Below are 13,041 nucleotides of genomic sequence, written 5' to 3' on the forward strand. Positions count from 1 at the left end.
GCCAATATTTGTCCCTCAGCTAACATCACATAATATATAATTTTCTGGTCTTAACCTCATTGCTGTTTCTGGGATTGGCTGCTGCATTTCCTACAATACAATGGTGACTATACTTCAAAAGTATTTCATTGGCTGTAAAGCACTTTGGGATGTCATGAACATCCTTTCCTTATATAGCACCTCCTTTTCCTTTTCCAGAGTCACCTGCCTTTACTGGACTGTCCATGCTTCCTTAAAAACAGAACAGAGAGGTTCATTTTGCCTCATGTATGGGCCATTTGTTACCATTTGCACACTAGTTTCAATTATCACACCACATGCGTTTCATGTCATGATGGCAACAAGACACTTGAACTTCAAACAGCTTGCCATAGCTGGCTCACAGTCAATATCTGTTCCTTGACTCTTCACTTGGGCATCACTATTGGTTTACTGTTGCGTTTTTTTCGCAAGACATTGAACTTTTCCACCTGCAGCCCGAGGCATCGGAGACGGTGTTTGCCCTGTCATGCCAGAAAAAAAAACCTCTTTCCTCACCAGAGCCATTTGGGCAGAGAGTTCTCCATGAAATGCCCTTTTCCTGTGCAGGGTATGAGGCCAAGTAGTCTCGAATTACACTCCCCGCAGCTCATGCAATGTCGCTGGGTGTTACATGTACAAGTTGAGTTAAGCCAATTGAGAATTGTGAAGCTGGACTAATCAGAGATAAATTAGGATTGGCCATATTTCTGGCGTTAACACACTAAGGTGCTTAAGGCTTAGTCCCAGTGGAAAACATTTGGAAGAATGGAAATGTTAGTAAGACCAATAGTAGGAGCATTAATGCTCTGAGAACCAAAAGCAAGTGACATATCCACTGATTCCTTGTTCATTGGCTTTTTGGAATAACTTCTGATTGCTTACAATAATTTTGCAGATGCATTTTACAAATATGCATTCTAGGATTGGCATGTGCTTATTAGGAAAATAAAAGCAGATGGACGGAAAATTGTGGGGAGCGGGGCTGTGTTTTCCCGATAAGTGCTCGTGCCGGACAAGAATCCACATGCTGCGGCATTCCTAAAATTGACCGCGTACTGTAGGTTCAGCCATGCTTCAGAAGTTAACATTGAATTCCAAGCTTGTGCTGCGATCATGCTGGCGTCCGTACAATAATTAAATCAGACCTTCTATTCATTGCCAAGCTCTGCTTCAATCACTTGTAAATCCATTTCAAACTGCAGCAAAGTTTCAGCAGCGTAATGAAATTTAGCACAATTTTATGCAGAGAATTATCTGGATTAAGAAGCCTGGGGAGGATTCTTTGATCCAACAGCCCCAGTAGGATTACCTTCCACATCCTCAGGGCACCCAACAGCCCTTCACAACCAATGGAGTACTTTTGAAGTGTCGTTGCTGCTTTGTAAGGAAACGTGGCAGTCAATTTGCTCACAGCAAGGTCCCACAAACAGCACTGAGACAAATGACCAGTTAATCCATTCTTTTAGTGATGTTGATTGAGGGATAAATGTTGGCCAGGACTGGAGGCGAACTCCCCAGCCCTTCTTTGAATAGTGCCATGGGGACTTTTACGTCCCCCTGAGAAGCCAGATGGGGCCTTGGTTTCACACCTCATCCAAAAGGTGGCATCTCTGACAGTGCAGCACTCCCTCAGTACTGCACCGGGACTGTCAGCCTGGATTTTGTGCTTAGAGTGGGGCTTGATCCATATCCTTCTGACTCAGGCGAAATTTTATTTCCATCCCAGTTGTGATTTTTTTAAAAATTCGTTCATGGGATGTGGGCGTCACTAGCAAGGCCAGCATTTATTGCCCATCCCTAATTGCCTTTGAGAAGATGGTGGTGAGCCGCCTTCTTGAACCACTGCAGTCCGTGTGGTGACGGTTCTCCCACAGTGCTGTTAGGAAGGGAGTTCCAGGATTTTGACCCAGCGACGATGAAGGAATGGCAATATATTTCCAAGTCGGTATGGTGTGTGACTTGGAGGGGAATGTGCAGGTGGTGTTGTTCCCATGTGCCTGCTGCCCTTGTCCTTCTAGGTGGTAGAGGTCGCGGGTTTGGGAGGTGCTGTCGAAGAAGCCTTGGCGAGTTGCTGCAGTGCATCCTGTGGATGGTACACACTGCAGCCACAGTGCGCCGGTGGTGAAGGGAGTGAATGTTTAGGGTGGTGGATGGGGTGCCAATCAAGCGGGCTGCTTTGTCCTGGATGTTGTCGAGCTTCTTGAGTGTTGTTGGAGCTGCACTCATCCAGGCAAGTGGAGAGTATTCCATCACACTCCTGACTTGTGCCTTGTAGATGGTGGAAAGGCTTTGGGGAGTCAGGAGGTGAGTTACTCACCACAGAATACCCAGCCTCTGACCTGCTCTTGTAGCCACAGTATTTATGTGGCTGGTCCAGTTAAGTTTCTGGTCAGTGGTGACCCCCAGGATGTTGATGATGGGGGATTCAGTGATGGTAGTACCTCAAGATTACTTAAATCCCAATGAATCAGAAAATCAAACAAATAATCATTAAAATGTGATTAATTGTTTCAGCAGCTTTTTATTTCAACAGCAACAAAAATAAAAGCAGGAGCATTGCATTTATTTAAAATACTGTAAAAATGATCGAAGTGTTTTGATAATGAAAATATTTAATTTCAGTGTTTCCAAATCTATTTAGAAAGGGTTGTAAAATGGATATATGTCCTGATGGTTTTATTATGTATTATTGTGTTTAATCCTAGACTTGAATTAAGATTTTTTTACTCTGATTTTCTATTCTCTCGTTCCATTCAACGTGACCGTGAATCTCCAACTGATAACTGCTTGAGATGCATCTGTGCCTCTTTGTACCTCCTCAAAGCTCCTCCACAGCATTCCAGATCTTCTGGTCACAAGTGACTGAGCAGCCATCCTGTTGCTGTCAGTCAGCCCGTGGGTCAGATGCCCTCATTAACAGCTCAAGTCTTTCATCCCAACACTTTCTATTTTCATGTGGAGTAAGGAGAGAGAGAGAGAGAGAGAGAGTCATAAAGAAAAACACACTCCCACAAACTCCCTTCCGTTAGCTGCCTTGAAAACCAATTTATTTTAGGAAAGAAAGACTCGCATTTATACAACGGCTTTCACAACCTTAGGATGTCCCAAAGTGCTTTACAGACAATGAAGTTCTTTTGAAGTGAAGTCACTGTTGTAATGTAGGAAACACGGCAGCCAATTTGGGCACAGCAAGCTCCCACAAACAGCAATTGAATAAATGAGCAGATAATCTGTTTTAGGTGTTGGCTGAGGGATAAACATCGGCTAGGACATCGGAAGAATTCCCCTGCTGTTCTTCGGATAGTGCCGTGGGATCTTTTACGTCCACCTGAGAGGGTAGATGGGGCCTCAGTTTAACGTCTCATCCAAAAGATGGCACCTCTGACAGTGCAGCACTCCCTCAGTACTGCATTGGAGTATCAGCATAAATTATATGGTCAAGTCCCTGGAGTGGGACATGAACCCACAACTTCATAACTACCACTAAGCCATAACTGATGTCTTTTGAGGGCTCCATTGTGGGTTGGTTGCCCATCGTGTCTGTCTCAACTTTTGGCTCAAGTGTGACCTTAATGAGTGGACTATCTGTGGTCAATCCTCCTACATTCAGTCCTTCCAATTTTTTTTTGGATGAAGAAGATTTCTGAGGAACCAGGATATGAAAGTTGGGCACATATTGAAAAAAGTGAAGTGCCTCAAGTTGTCATCAACCTGAAACGTCAATGCTGGGGTTTTGAATTTTTGCCACAGTGTAAAACGGGTGATAGTGAATCGGCAGACCATTCCACATCTCTCATGATTTTTACTACCGTTGAAGTTATTTCAGAGTATTATTCAGAGAGAAAATCATTGAACAAGCTTGCTGTATTTTTGAAAAGCTGCTGTGGACGTCAAAGGGTTAAATGCACAAGTTGTTTGACTTTCCCTGGGACTGGTCATTGGAACCAATTGAATTCAAGGCTTTTTGGCACACAGCTTAAGCTCACAAAAAATTAAACTCTTGGAAACTGAAACCGCATGACCTCATTTCACTTCTGATCCTTAATTGGCATCAGAGAGAAAAGGAAGAGCGAAGGCAGTGAGTGCGAGGAGGAGGGAGAGGGGGAAGGGGAGATGGAGGGGGAGGGGGAGGGGGAGGGGGAAGGGGAGATGGAGGGGGAGATGGAGGGGGAGGGGGAGATGGAGGGGGAGGGGGAGGGGGAAGGGGAGTGGGAGGGGGAAGGGGAGATGGAGGGGGAGATGGAGGGGGAGGGGGAGATGGAGGGGGAGGGGGAGGGGGAGGGGGAAGGGGAGATGGAGGGGGAGGGGGAAGGGGAGGGGGAGGGGGAAGGGGAGGGGGAAGGGGAGATGGAGGGGGAGGGGGAGATGGAGGGGGAGGGGGAAGGGGAGATGGAGGGGGAGGGGGAAGGGGAGGGGGAGATGGAGGGGGAGGGGAGGGGGAAGGGGAGATGGAGGGGGAGGGGGAGGGGGAGGGGGAGATGGAGGGGGAGGGGGAAGGGGAGATGGAGGGGGAGGGGGAAGGGGAGATGGAGGGGAAAGGGGGAAGGGGAGATGGAGGGGAGAGGGAAGGAGAGATGGAGGGGTAGGGGGAAGGTGAGGGGGAAGGGGAGATGGAGGGGAGGGGAAGGAGTAAGGGGAGGGGGAAGGGGAGGGGGAAAGGGAGGTGGAGGGGAGGAGAGGGGGAAGGGGAGGTGGAGGGGAGGGGAGGGGGAAGGAGAGGTGGAGGGCGGGGGAAGTGGAGATGGAGGGGGAGGGGATGTGGAGGGGAAAGGGGAGATGGAGGGGGACAGGGAAGGGGAAATGGAAATGAGGGGTAAAGGGGAGGTAGAGAGGAAAAGGGGAAATAGAGGGGGAGGGGGAAGGGGCGAGGTGGGGGAAGGGAAGGTGGAGGGGGACAGGGAAGGGGAGATGGAGGGGCAGGGTAAGGAGTAGGTAGAGGGGAAAGGGGAGATGGAGGGGGAGAGGTAGGTGTGCACGAAGCATAATGCCTGGACACATCTCAAACGTGATAGAATTTAATCATTTTAGCAGACCCCAGACTTCATCATCAATATTAACATTACACTCCTTCACTGTGGATCAGTTCTCCCCTCTGCCATTGCTCCAGGTTTGTGTCATTTCCTTTCTCTTAAACACAACAGGGTGGAATTTCCTGTGTATTTGCACCCAGAGTGTAATCAGAGTGTAAAGCAAATACCCAGAGCAAAAGATCGAGGAAACTCAGGTGCAAGTGTGTTACGCATATAAAATCCTCACCCTTTTACGCCAGTTGATCGATCCCTGCCCCCGAGCGTATCTGGCCTTATTATAATCGCTCCGCCCCCCCCCCACCGGGCTAAAGAGTTGTACACGTGAATTTCCTGCGATTACACTGCTTCAAAACGGGTTTAAAATTATGCTCGGAATTTTAGGTGCAGCAGAAAACAAAATCATTTTTATGGTGTTTAATTGCGTTTTTTCGAGCGGTCTTTTAACTAATTTATCCTCACTGAGACCTGCTCTGTATTTTCTGTTTCTTTTATTGCATTTTTACAGCATCAGTATAAGTCACATTAAAAATTGAAAAGCTTCCCCGATTGCAGGTTCTGAGACATGAGGGGGGTAATTTTGACTTTGTGCAATAATATAAATCAGGCGACAGCGAGTCGGCCGCCCATTTTACATCTCTCCCCCTTTTTATTTCCATCGATGTCAACGGCTGCTGACTCACCAGCTCCCCGCTACCGCACAGAATCAAAATGACCTCTGCTGTGCCTAATGTGCATGATTGATAGTTAGATGGCTTGAAAGTTTCTGTGCTTTCCTCAGACCCCAGTTGCTCAAGCCGGTTTTTACGTTCTGGCGTACGTTAATGAGATTGGCAGGAAACGTGGGTGAAAATAGACATCGGCCAAACTGGAGCACGGATGGGTGTAATTTCCGATGTAACTTCCCGTCTACGCCCCCACAAGAAATTCCATCCCAGAGCCCACAACGGAATTCTTTAAAGCATTCTTCTCTTGTAAATTGCCATGAGTCCAGAGATTAGATTTAGAAATCTATGTGAAGCCGTTAAGGTCGTAAAAGTTTGTTTTTTATTTTCAATATCATCACATCAATAAATTTCTCTTTAAACAAAAGATTGAAGACAGAATTGTGGAAATGAACAGCTTTGAAATCCACGATTTTTCTGAATACACTTTTGATAGCAGATCGTTAATTATTTTTATGCCTTAACAGAGGAATTTCAGTCGTAACTTTTGATATTTTTAAACTTACTGGGGGGTTCATTTTCTCTGCATGTTCAGGCTATCGTTCTAAGTGAGTGTTAAGGTGCAATCTTTCTATGTGTTATTGTCGATAGAGCAGTCACCAACTTTTGCTCACACACTTAAAATTGCTCAAGGGAATAACGCACGTTAATGCACTTAAAGTTTAAAGAGTCTTAGATAGGCTTAAGGAGCTGGGTCTATTCACTTTACAGCAAGGTAGACTTAGAGGTGACCTGATAGAGGCTTCTAAAACAATGCTGGATAGTGTCCCTATTGATAGATTATTCCAGTTTGACAGATTGGGGAGGACCAGGGTTCATGAGTTCAGACTATGGAAGAGTGGGAATAGACTGGATGTTGGGCGGTTCTTTTCCCAGGGAGCAGTGAGCCTCTGGAATGTGTTACCGGCTGGTGTGGTGGGTGCTGATTCTCTGCCTTCAAGAGGGAGCTGGACCGGTTCGTGACTGGGACAGAGATCGCATCATATAGAAGGTAAGTTCCTTTATAGGTAACACTTGGTCCATGTGATCTCCTGGACTGGTTTCGATCCCTTGAGCTGGTCGGAGAGGAATTTTCCAGATTATTTTTCCCCTTGAGCTTTTTCTCATTTTTTTGCCTCTTTCAGGAGATTACATAACTGTGGGGGGTGAGGCAGGGGGGTGGGGGGGTGGAAGTGTTTAGTCATGATTGTGTTGGGGCAAGCTTGGTGGGCCAGCTGGCCTTTTCCTGCCCGTCATTTTCGTACGTTCATATTTGTAGGCTTTCTCCCTCAATTCCAGAGGCCTGAGTTTTAATGGAGTGGGCACTGATATCTGTTCAGAGCTGGAATCACAACAACGGGAGGGATATAACATGACACAAAACCTGAGAGCAGACACTGGAAAAGCTGAGACAAATGTATAGAGTGGTATAGAAAGTGCCCTGAATGCCCTGATGAAAAAGTACTTTTCATGCCATTTATGCTCAGACCATCTGGTACCACTCGTGCCAAGAGCTATGTTGCTGGGATACAGCAAATAGGAGAGGGGTGCAGCACAGGTTCACCAGAATGATACTGGGCTTCACAGGGTTAAATTCTGAGGACAGGTTGCATAAACTTGGTTTGTATTCCCTTGAGTTTAGAAGATTGAGTGGTGATGTGATCAAGGCGTTTAAAATGACAAAAAGGGATTTGATAGGGTAGATACAGAGAAACGATTTTCTCTGGTGGGGAATCGAAAATGAGTGGACATAATCTTGAAATTAGAGCCAGGTCATTCAGGAGGGAAATCAGGAAGCACTTTTTCACAGAAAGGGTAGTGGAAATCTGGAATTCTCTCCCCAAAAGGCTGTAGATGCCAGAGTTCAATTAGAGCTTTCAAGACTGAGATCGATAGAATTTTGTTGGGTGAGGGTATCAAGAGATATGGAGCAAAAGCAGGAAAATGGAGTTGAGATACAGATCAGCCACAATCTAATTGAATCGTGAAACAGGCTCGAGGGGCTGAATGGCCGACTCCTGTTTCAAAATTGAGAAAAGAGAGCTGAAGAGTAACAACACAAAATTCTCTTCAAATGTGGCATTTGTACAGTGGCCGATGGTGTACTGAGGATCAGTAAGTTGTGAACAGGTCTACTGACATTCACTACACATGACCAAATTCAAATTATCAACAGGAATTGAAATTGATTTTTCTATACAATATAGGCATTCAGGCCCTGGGGAGATGGAATATGGTCTCTAAATACTGGTTTGACATCCAGTGATGTACACAGGTCTGGATGGAGTGACCATTGGCTCAGTGGTAGTATTCCTGCCTCTGAGTCAGAAGGTTTGAGTTTGGGCCCCACTCCAGTGCAGGCTCTGAATATTTGGTTGACGTACAGCGGGGATATTTGCGTCCGATGAATGTGGGTGCCCCTCCCCCCACCCCCCATCATAAAGGGTAGGTGAGGCTCATTAGTCTTGGTTGCAGGCCATCCAGGAGAAGGTGCTCTGAATATATAAACCATGAAGAAGGCAGCAGGAAACCACCTCAGCTACTCTTCCCTCGTAAGTGGCTTAAGAATCTCATGTGTGAGACTTAAGTTAGGATGTGCCCCGAGACTCACAAAAAATGCCTGAGTACTGAGATGCATCTTTCTGGACTGAGCAAAGGACTTGGCTGTTGGTCCTGCCAGTTCAGGAATAAGCTTGTCACTCTTCCATCACTTTCAATGTCAAATAGTAATAAGTTTTTAAATGTTAATATGTACACAAGCTTATGAGACACATTCCCATTTCACAGGCACTACTTAGTTGCGCAACCTATGTTTTCACATTTCAGAGGCAGACAGACATGCAGGAGGAAGCTCTTCATTAAAAGGGTGGTCAGTATGGGGAACCGATTACCGGCATGGGAACAAGAAACCATAATGGGTTTCAAGAAGGAACTAGGTATAAGAACATAAGAAATAGGAGCAGGAGTGGGTCGTAGGGCCCCTCGAGCCTGATCCGCCATTCAATCAGATCATGGCTGATCTTCTACTTGAACTCCACTTTCCTGGATGAGAGGGTTGTCCTATGAGGAGAGGTTGAGTAGAATGGGCCTATAATCTCTGGAGTTTAGAAGAATGAGAGGTGATCTCATTGAAACATAAAACATTCTGAGGGGGCTTGAAAGGGTAGATGCTGAGAGGTTGTTTCCCTTGGCTGGAGAGTCTAGAACTAGGGGTCATAGTCTCAGGATAAGGGATCAGCCATTTAAGACTGAGATGAGGAGCAATTTCTTCACGCAGAGGGTTGTGAATCTTTGGAATTCTCTACCGCAGAGGGCTGTGGATGCTGAGTCGTTGAGTATATTCAAGACTGAGGTAGATAGATTTTTGGACTCTAGGGGAATTAAGGGATACAGGGATAGGGCAGAAAAGTGGAGTTGAGGTTGAAGATCAGCCATGATCTTCAACCATCCCTGGGTATGTCCTGTCCCACCGGCAGGACAGGCCAACCAGAAGTGGCGGTACAGTGATATACAGTCAGGAGGGAGTGGCCCTGGGAGTCCTCAACATTGACTCCGTGAACATTGAAATCTCATGGCATCAGGTCAAACATGGGCAAGGAAACCTCCTGCTGATTACCACCTACCGCCCTCCCTCAGCTGATGAATCAGTCCTCCAACATGTTGAGCACCACTTGGAGGAAGCACTGAGGGTAACAAGGGCACAGAATGTACTCTGGGTGGGGGACTTCAATGTCCATGACCAAGAGTGGCTCGATAGCACCACTACTGACCGAGCTGGCCGAGTCCTGAAGGACATAGCTGCCAGACTGGGCCTGCGGCAGGTGGTGAACGAACCAACACAAGGGAAAAACCTACTTGACCTCGTCCTCACCAAGCTACCTGTCGCAGATGCAACTGTCCATGACAGTATTGGTAGGAGTGACCACCGCACAGTCCTCGTGGAGATGAAGTCCCGTCTTCGCACTGTGGACACCATCCAACGTGTTTTGTGGAACTATCACCATGCTAAATAGGATAGATTCAGAACAGATCTAGCAGCTCAAAACTGGGCATCCATGAGGCGCTGTGGGCCATCAGCAGCAGCAGAATTGTATTCCAGCACAATCTGTAACCTCATGGCCCGGCATATTCCTCACTCTACCATTACCAACAAGCCAGGGGATCAACCCTGGTTCAATGAGAAGCGTAGAAGAGCATGCCAGGAGCAGCACCAGGCGTACCTAAAAATGAGGTGCCAACCTGGTGAAGCTACAGCTCAGGACTACATGCATGCTAAACAGTGGAAGCAACATGCTATAGACAGAGCTAAGCGATTCCACAACCAACGGATCAGATCAAAGCTCTGCAGTCCTGCCATATCCAGTCGTGAATGGTGGTGGACAATTAAACAACTAACAGGAGGAGGAGGCTCTGTAAATATCCCCATCCTCAATGATGGCAGAGTCCAGCACGTGAGTGCAAAAGACAAGGCTGAAGCGTTTGCAACCATCTTCAGCCAGAAGTGTCGAGTGGATGATCCATCTCAGCCTCCTCCCGATATCCCCACCATCACAGAAGCCAGTCTTCAGCCAATTTAATTCACTCCACGTGATATCAAGAAATGGCTGAGTGCACTGAATATAGCAAAGGCAATGGGCCCCAACAACATCCCAGCTGTAGTGCTGAAGACTTGTGTTCCAGAACTAGCTGCGCCTCTAGCCAAGCTGTTCCAGTACAGCTACAACACTGGAATCTACCCGACTATGTGGAAAATTGCCCAGGTATGTTCTGTCCACAAAAAGCAGGACAAATCCAATCCGGCCAATTACCGGCCCATCAGCCTACTCTCAATCATCAGCAAAGTGACGGAAGGTGTCGTCACCAATAACCTGCTCACCGATGCTCAGTTTGGGTTCCGCCAGGACCACTCGGCTCCAGACCTCATTACAGCCTTGGTCCAAACATAGACAAAAGAGCTGAATTCCAGAGGTGAGGTGAGAGTGACTGCCCTTGACATCAAGGCAGCATTTGACCGAGTGTGGCACCAAGGAGCCCTAGTAAAATTGAAGTCAATGGGAATCAGGGGTAAAACTCTCCAGTGGCTGGAGTCATACCTAGCACAAAGGAAGATGGTAGTGGTTGTTGGAGGCCAATCATCTCAGCCCCAGGACATTGCTGCAGGAGTTCCTCAGGGCAGTGTCCTCGGCCCAACCATCTTCAGCTGCTTCATCAATGACCTTCCCTCCATCATAAGGTCAGAAATGGGGATGTTCACTGATGATTGCACAGTGTTCAGTTCCATTCGCAACCCTTCAGCTAATGAAGCAGTCCGTGCCCATGTGCAGCAAGACCTGGACAACATCCAGGCTTGGGCTGATAAGTAGCAAGTAACATTCTCGCCAGACAAGTGCCAGGCAATGACCATCTCCAACAAGTGAGAGTCTAACCACCTCCCCTTGACATTCAACGGCATTACCATCGCCGAATCCCTCACAATCAACATCCTGGGGGTCACCATTGACCAGAGACTGAACTGGACCAGCCATATAAATACTGTGGCTACAAGAGCAGGTCAGAGGCTGGGTATTCTGTGGCGAGTGACTCACCTCCTGACTCCCCAAAGCCTTTTCACCATCTACAGGAGTGTGATGGAATACTCTCCACTTGCCTGGATGAGTGCAGCTCCATCAACACTCAAGAAGCTCGACACCATCCAGGACAAAGCAGCCCGCTTGATTGGCATCCCATCCACCCTCTAAGCATTCACTCCCTTCACCACCGGCGCACAGTGGCTGCAGTGTGTACCATCCACAGGATGCACTGCAGCAACTCGCCAAGGCTTCTTCAACAGCACCTCCCAAACCCGCGACCTCTACCACCTAGAAGGACAAGAGCAGCAGGTACATGGGAATAACACCACCTACATTTTCCCCTCCAAGTCACACACCATCCCGACTTGGAAATATATCGCCGTTCCTTCATCGTTGCTGGGTCAAAATCCTGGAATTCCCTTCCTAACAGCACTGTGGGAGAACCTTCACCACGCAGACTGCAGCGGTTCAAGAAGGCGGCTAACCACCACCTTCTCAAGGACAATTAGGGATGGGCAATAAGTGCTGGCCTCGCCAGCGACGCCCACACCCCATGATCGAATAAAAAAAAATGATCTTATTGAATGGTGGAGCAGGCTCGAGGAGCCGTATGGCTTACTCCTGCTCTTATTTCTTATGTTGTTATGTTCTTATTTTCTCACTGATGCAGTCATTGCATTTCATGGCACTAGTCGTATAGAAACATCCAGTGCAGTCAGGCTTCATGAAATTCTATTGCTCCCTTCAATGATTTCTTCAAGACAAACCTGTCCTTTTTTAGTAATTAAATGACATTGCATATAGACCATTAAATTTGTTTTTTTAAACTGTATTGCCCTCATACGATGCACTCAGTGGTTTACTGGCTGTGCTTGTACACTGAAGCTTAACCATTCAGAAGTAATTCTGAGCACGTCTTTTATTCTACAGGGGAAATGCTGGAAGATTCATTATCTGTAGAAGTGATCACGAATCACTTTAAATGTAACAGCAAAATTAAAGCAAGTATTTTCACAGGCCCCCTCTCAAGTGTCAATGCCTGTGGACACTGTTAAGCCTTGTTTTGAGTTTATTCTGCAATGTGATTCTACTCTACGTTCGATTTATTTTTACATTGATTGTCGGGGTGTGGGCATCGCTGGCAAGGATGACATTTATTGCCCATCCCTAGCTGCTCTTAGAAGGTGGTGGTGGAGCTTCTTCTGTTTCATACAACTGAGTGGCTTTTTCGGCCACGTTGGAGGGCAGTTAAGACTCAACCATATTGGTGTTGACTCTTATGGACTGGAGTCACATATAGGCCAGACTGGGTAAGATGGCAGGTTTCTTTCCCTAAAGGACATTAGTGAATCAGTCGGGTTTTTACGACAATCCAACAACTTTACGGTCACTTTCACTGATACCAGCTTTTTATTTCCAGATTTTTAAAACTTAATTCAAATTCTCAAACTTATTAGTCCAGGCGGCTGAATTAGTAGTGCAGGAACATAACCGCTACCCTACCAGCCTTTACATTATTACAGTCTTATGATTTTTACATTATAACTATAATTTGTTTTTCCAAATTAACACTGTAGCACATGCAGGCTCCTTCAGTGCTGCGATTCCCTGACGCAGTTTTCAAACACCTGGAATACACTTTCTCACTCACGCAGAGTGCACACCTCATGATGGTGATGGGCGCCAACTACCAGGCTTGAGGAGATTTCTAAGATTTAA

The sequence above is a fragment of the Heptranchias perlo genome, chromosome 34 (assembly GCF_035084215.1).
Source record: "Heptranchias perlo isolate sHepPer1 chromosome 34, sHepPer1.hap1, whole genome shotgun sequence".
Taxonomy (NCBI): domain Eukaryota; kingdom Metazoa; phylum Chordata; class Chondrichthyes; order Hexanchiformes; family Hexanchidae; genus Heptranchias; species Heptranchias perlo.